Below are 5955 nucleotides of genomic sequence, written 5' to 3'. Positions count from 1 at the left end.
AGGGGGGGATGAATGAAAAATAGGTCTTTGTATCATATCAATATATTTTTGTATTCTTTCTTTTCTTTTTTACTACTAGCTGTACTTGCTGTTTCTTCTTTTTAAAAGGCATTTAAAAAAAGAGGAGGCATTTGGTTGGCCCAATCAATTAAGCATCCAACTCTTGATTTCGGCTCAGGTTGTGATCTGAGGATCTTGAGATTGAGCCTCCACTGGGCTCCATACTGGGTGTAGAGCCTACTTAATATTCTCTCTCCCTCTGCCCATCCTGCTCTGCTCCTTCGCTACCACATGCTCTCCCTCTCTCAAAATAAATAAATAAAATAAAATAAAATAAAATAAAATAATAAAATGCAATTAATATGATTGAAAGCATAGTGATAGCGGGAGAAATCATTTTACCCAGACATGGATCAGTTCTGCAAAAATCCCAGGCAATTCCAAAAATTTGTATTCTATAATATTATGAGTACTATACTGTTATTTAAAACTTCAAAGCTGGGGATCCCTGGGTGGTGCAGCGGTTTAGCACCTGCCTTTGGCCCAGGGCGCGATCCTGGAGACCCAGGATCGAATCCCACGTCGGGCTCCCGGTGCATGGAGCCTGCTCTCCCTCTGCCTATGTCTCTGCCTCTCTCTCTCTCTCTCTCTCTGTGACTATCATAAATAAATAAAAAATTTAAAAAAAGTATTTAAAACTTCAAAGCTGTAGTCAAAACACAACTAAAATATCATATTATGTATGTTTTCTTTCAAAGGAACAAATTGATTAAACCTGAAGCAACCATTAACTTTAGGTAATCCTCTGCGTCTGAGATTTCAATGTTCCAAGAAGTACAAAGAACAAGGTCATGCAAAAATGGTTCCTTGTTTTGATTTGACATTCAAAAACATTTCATTAGACAATGGTGCCAGCTAGAGTTTTTATCTTTATAATCGTTCCTCTTATCTGAGGCGACGTGTTCCAAGACCCCTCAGTAGATGCCTAAAACCATGGATAGTACCCAACCCTATCTATACTTTAGTTTTTTTCCTATACATACATACCTATGATAGACTTAATTTATAATTAGGCACAGTAAGAGGTGAACACCCAAACTAATAGTAAAATAGAACAATTATAACAATATACTGGAATAAAATGTGAATGTGACCTCTCTCTCTCAAAATGTTTTTTTTTTAAAGATATTTATTTATTCATGAGAGACAGAGAGAGGCAGAGGGAGAAGCAGGCTCCCTCTGGGGAGCCCTGTGTGGGACTCAATCCCAGGACCCCAGCCAGGATCATGACTTGAGCCAAAGGCAGATGCTCAACCACTGAGCCACCCAGGTGTCCCTCTCTCTCAAAATATCTTATTGTAGGGTGCTAGCCCTTCTTGGGATGCTTTGAGGTGACAAAGCACCTGCGTGTGGAATGAAGTGAGCTGATGACACAGGCTTTGTGATGTCACATTAGGCATTGACCTTCTGCTATAAGGCTGCATCAGGAGGAGGATCATCTGCTTCCAGACCCAGTTGACCTTGAATAACAAACCGTGGAAAGCAAAGGCCTGGATAAGAGAGGACTATTCTACTACATTGTGACTTGTGTTGTAAGGATCTGTATTGTTTAGAGGTAAAGCAAAATCACTTTTCACAAATTGTGTGAGGAATAGTCGTTTGTCCTTAGTACAGAGTGCTGATGTTTGGTTTTCTCTCATTTCCTGCTTCTACTCTTAGCCCATTACATTCTATTTGCAGATAACAACTGGAGTAATCCAGAAATGTAAATAGGATTATTTCACCCTCTGCTTAACTTCCCATTGGTTTTCTTACATTTAAAATTTGAACTCCCTTGCTCGTGACATGGAGCTGGAAGGAATGAGCCCTTTCTCACCAGCCTTATCTCATGACACTTTCCCATTTGCTTACTTGGTTCCAATCACACAGACATCTTTCTGTTTCTAGATAAACTGCCTGCTACATACCCACCTTACGACCTTACAGTTGCTATTCCTACTGCCTAGAAACCTCTGCTCCCCGATTTTTGTATGACTGGCTGCTTAATCAGGTTCTACTCAAATGTATCTCCTCCCAAGAAAGGTCTTCTTTGCTCTCAAACCTAAGGGTAACTTTGATCCCAGTGTACATCATGTCACCCAGATTTTTTTTAATACTATTTTTCATTATCTGAAGTTATCATGTTCAATCCTCTGTTTACTTTTTGTCATCCTTCAACAAGAATGTAACTTGATGGAGGAGAAGCATTGTTTGTCTCTTTTCCTTCCATACTTCTGGATTGATAACAGTCTGGAGTCATGTAAATATTTCTTGAGTGAATATATTAATAAATTATTTCTTCTTTTCTTAGTTGGTTCATTGACAACCCATAGAAACTGCACAGTAGTAAAGTAGATGTATTTCTTTCTTTTTTTTTTTTAAGATTTTGTTTATTCATGAGAGACACAGAGACAGAGGCAGAGACATTGGCAGAGGGAAAAGCAGGGGAGATCCCCTGTGGGAAGCCCAATGTGGGACTTGATCCTGGAGCTCCAGGATCATGACCTGAGCCAAAGGCAGATGCTCAACCACTGACACCCAGGTGCCCCCAGTGGATGTATTTCAATTAGTTTGTCTCTCTCTCTCTACAGAGAGATTGGCAATTACCATTACCAACTCCTAGGAGATTAGGTTCCTCTGGCCTCTGACGTAGTAAGAGTAGACCTTTGTGTAAAAAAAAAAAAAAAAAAAAAAGCTACTGGTTCATTAAGAATATGGTCTCTTCAGATTAGTCAGCCAGACAATATAAATTACTAATTAATTAAATAAAATACAAATTAAAAAGAGGGATAGAAGGGAGTTCAACATGAGTTGGAGGGTAGACGTAATGTATAGATTAGCCCAGAGAATTCTCATTCGCATTGTTGATGCCAAGAGATAGGCCTGTAACCCGAAGGGACATTGACAGAGAGCCTGGCAGTGACCCTCCAATGCTTTCTAAATGTACCAGGGAAACTGAAGAATGTGAGGCATATGGTGAGGGAGCCAATTTGTGTGTTTAACCGGCATTTAATATGGAATAAGAAAATTTTCCGATAGAAGAAAGGGTTGGGGGTGCAGTGATAGATGTCTGGAGTGTTGGAGAGCGAGTCTCTGTGTGTGTAGCCTAGGCAGTAACATGTGGCTAAAACAGATGCTAAGAGTCTTCTGAAAGGGGGAAAACGTTTCTAAAAATAGAGGTTGTGTTTAGAGGGAGAAAGGGACTATCTCAAGGGTGGTCTTTAATTAGGGGGAGAAATGGAATATAGTGTAGGGAGGAAATAAAACTCCAGCCATTGTTGGATAGCAGTTAATAGAGTCAAATGTTTTCTTTTCTTTCTTATTTAGTTAATTATTTGAGAGAGAGAGCATGAGCAAGGGAGGGGGCAGAGAAGCAGAGACAGAAGCAGGTTCCCCACTAAGCTGGGAGCCCAATGCGGGGCTTGATATCAGGACCTTGGGATCAGGACCTTAGCTGAGGGCAGATCTTTAACCTACTGAGCCTCCCAGGTGCCCCTGGAGTTGAATGTTTTCTGTCCACTGGTCACCATCTGAAGCCACAATGTAGACACAGGTAGCACAGAACTACCAAGCAATAACCTCCCTGGGCAACTGAACCCTTTTCAAAAGCCATGGGCAAGCCTTTTAAAACCTAGGATCCATGACTGAACTTGGAAATGTGGGAATGCCTGAAACACATGTTTGTGATCATTCCCACGTGTATTTATTTCTGGAGAAATTTTTTGTAACTTTTTCTTGGATTCCTAAAGGGGTCTGAGATTTTTAAAAGGGCAAGATATGCTGCTGGATGGCTTTGCTGATGCTACACTTTTGGTGAGAAAGCTCTCCCACTTTTCCTGAGGTGGTGACAATCCAAGAGACTTTAACAAGGGGGCAAAATAGGTACTAAAAGTCTTTCTATGGCTTGGTAAATCGATGACCAATCCTGCTATGTTGAAAGTAACTCTGGCTATCCAGAGACTCCACAAAACAGTTCCTGTTGCTTTGTGAATATGACTATGTAGATTTTGGCTGATGGACAAATGACTCATTGCCCTTGAAAACACTATGGAAAAGCTATGCTTTGCATCTGTCTTGGGAATAAACTTGCTTTTGATTGACACTGTGATGGCAAACAATTTAAAGTAAAGGAAGACAGAATGTCATCTTTGGGGGCAGATACTAGTATGAGAAGTCAAAAGTGTGAGGGAAGTGCTTTTAAAGAGGTGCTATTTTTCTGTGTTCTTTTATGCCACAGGAAAAAGCACAGGAAAAACATTTTTATTTTTACTCTTATTTAAAAGTCAGTGATTGCAACATTAATTGTAAGTGAAAAAAACACTGTTAACCTGGATACACAGGGTTTGGTAATAAATGGTTTAGGGGACCCTGTAACTTTAATTATTGTCAAAATTTCAAATAACTGAACTGTGTGTGTGTGTGTGTGTGTGTGTGTAATACTATTTTGTGAAAACTCACAAGTACTTTTTGGAAATTCCTTATAAAACATCAGATGCTTATTTTCCTGGAGCATTGGCCTCAAAATCTTTAATTTATTGGCTAGAATGAATTGTTCTAGTACCAAGATACATTTACGACTCTTTTAATTCAGTTGGTGTATTTGGTATATGCAGATGATATATTAATTTAAAAAAAAACATGATGGAGGATTTTTCAGGCCTGAAAGAATCCAAGCCTCTTCATTCAGGGAGTTGCCTTGACACCAGGAAAATCAGATTTCATGAATATAACTTGATATTATCCTTTAACTTGATATTTACCCCAGGAAGATAAGATGGGAAAACAACACATCCAATTCAATAATAGATAAGAAACACACACTTTTTCTTTTCTGAGAGCTATGTAACCTTTGGGTCAATTTGGATGTTTAGAGAATTTTTCTTTCGTACTTTGTGGGAATTTTAAAGATATATATATATCTCAAAGAGTTTATATCAAACAGAATGACCTACTTAAAATAGAAAAAAAAATTGAACAGTTCCACTCTTCTGAGCCAGCAGAAGCTGAAATTCCTCGATACTATTCTTCTCTACTGAGTGTCTCACTTCAGAGCTTCTCTTTTAATTTTCTTGACACTTCTCATTTCAGAGGGACTAAAACGCATCAGCTGAAACACCCCTTCAAATGTGTATGGGAGATTCTCTCCAGGACACTTGGACTCTTCACTCAGTGTTATTATCTGATAAGAAAGGACCTACATCCAGAAGCCCACACTGTCACTCAAGCTCTCTCCATGCCAGCTATCCTTGAAAGTGACCTAACAGTGTGGATCCGTGCCCACTGCTCTGGGGACACCTCTGCTCCCTGGCTCACTGGAATCCATAGCAAGGCTCTGCTGTGCTCAGTGACCCAGTTGCCAGTTGGCTTTGGTCAAGCTTCAGGATTTAAGATTTTGTCACCTTCTTAGTCTCAAATGTCCACATCACCATGTCATTCCCTACTTCACTGTAACTACTTATACCTCACAGAACCTGGAGAATATACAGGACCTGGAGAGTGTAGAAAAGTCTTTACAAAAGTGAATAATCTGACTTTTAAGAACTATACTTCCCTACTTTTTAGTATTCATTTCTTTGAGAACTTTTGCTGTTTTCCAGATTTTACATGGCCAATGTGAGAATAATCCCCTTTACTGAGCTTTCTAACAAGTTGTAAACTTATTTGAACAGATCTTTGAACCTATTGCTAATTAATTCTGCTTGTTTTCTCTGGGAGCCAAGAGGGAAGAGGAGAGAGGGAGAGACAGAGAAAGATGTGTGTGTATGCATGCCCTTGTATACGTACCATCCATGAGAAACTGGTGTTCAGAATTGTACAATTTTTTTGAGATATAACTGGTATATAACATTGTATTAGTTTCAGGATTACAACATGATGATTCAATATTTGTATGTATAGTGAAATGTTTGCTACAGT

At 39.2% G+C, this 5955-nt stretch overlaps 1 long non-coding RNA gene across 1 annotated transcript; it reads left to right on the top strand.

Annotated features, from left to right (window-relative positions):
- Positions 1 to 1463: 1463 nt before the first annotated feature.
- On the top strand, positions 1464 to 5721 carry LOC119871080. The gene is made up of 2 exons (XR_005355197.1): positions 1464 to 1615; positions 5128 to 5721. It is a non-coding gene; the product is annotated as an uncharacterized LOC119871080 (long non-coding RNA).
- Positions 5722 to 5955: the final 234 nt, after the last annotated feature.

This window comes from Canis lupus, chromosome 2 (assembly GCF_011100685.1).
Source record: "Canis lupus familiaris isolate Mischka breed German Shepherd chromosome 2, alternate assembly UU_Cfam_GSD_1.0, whole genome shotgun sequence".
NCBI classification, from domain to species: Eukaryota; Metazoa; Chordata; class Mammalia; order Carnivora; family Canidae; genus Canis; species Canis lupus.
Note: the sequence above shows the minus strand (reverse complement) of the source record. Positions and strands in the feature narration are given on the sequence as shown.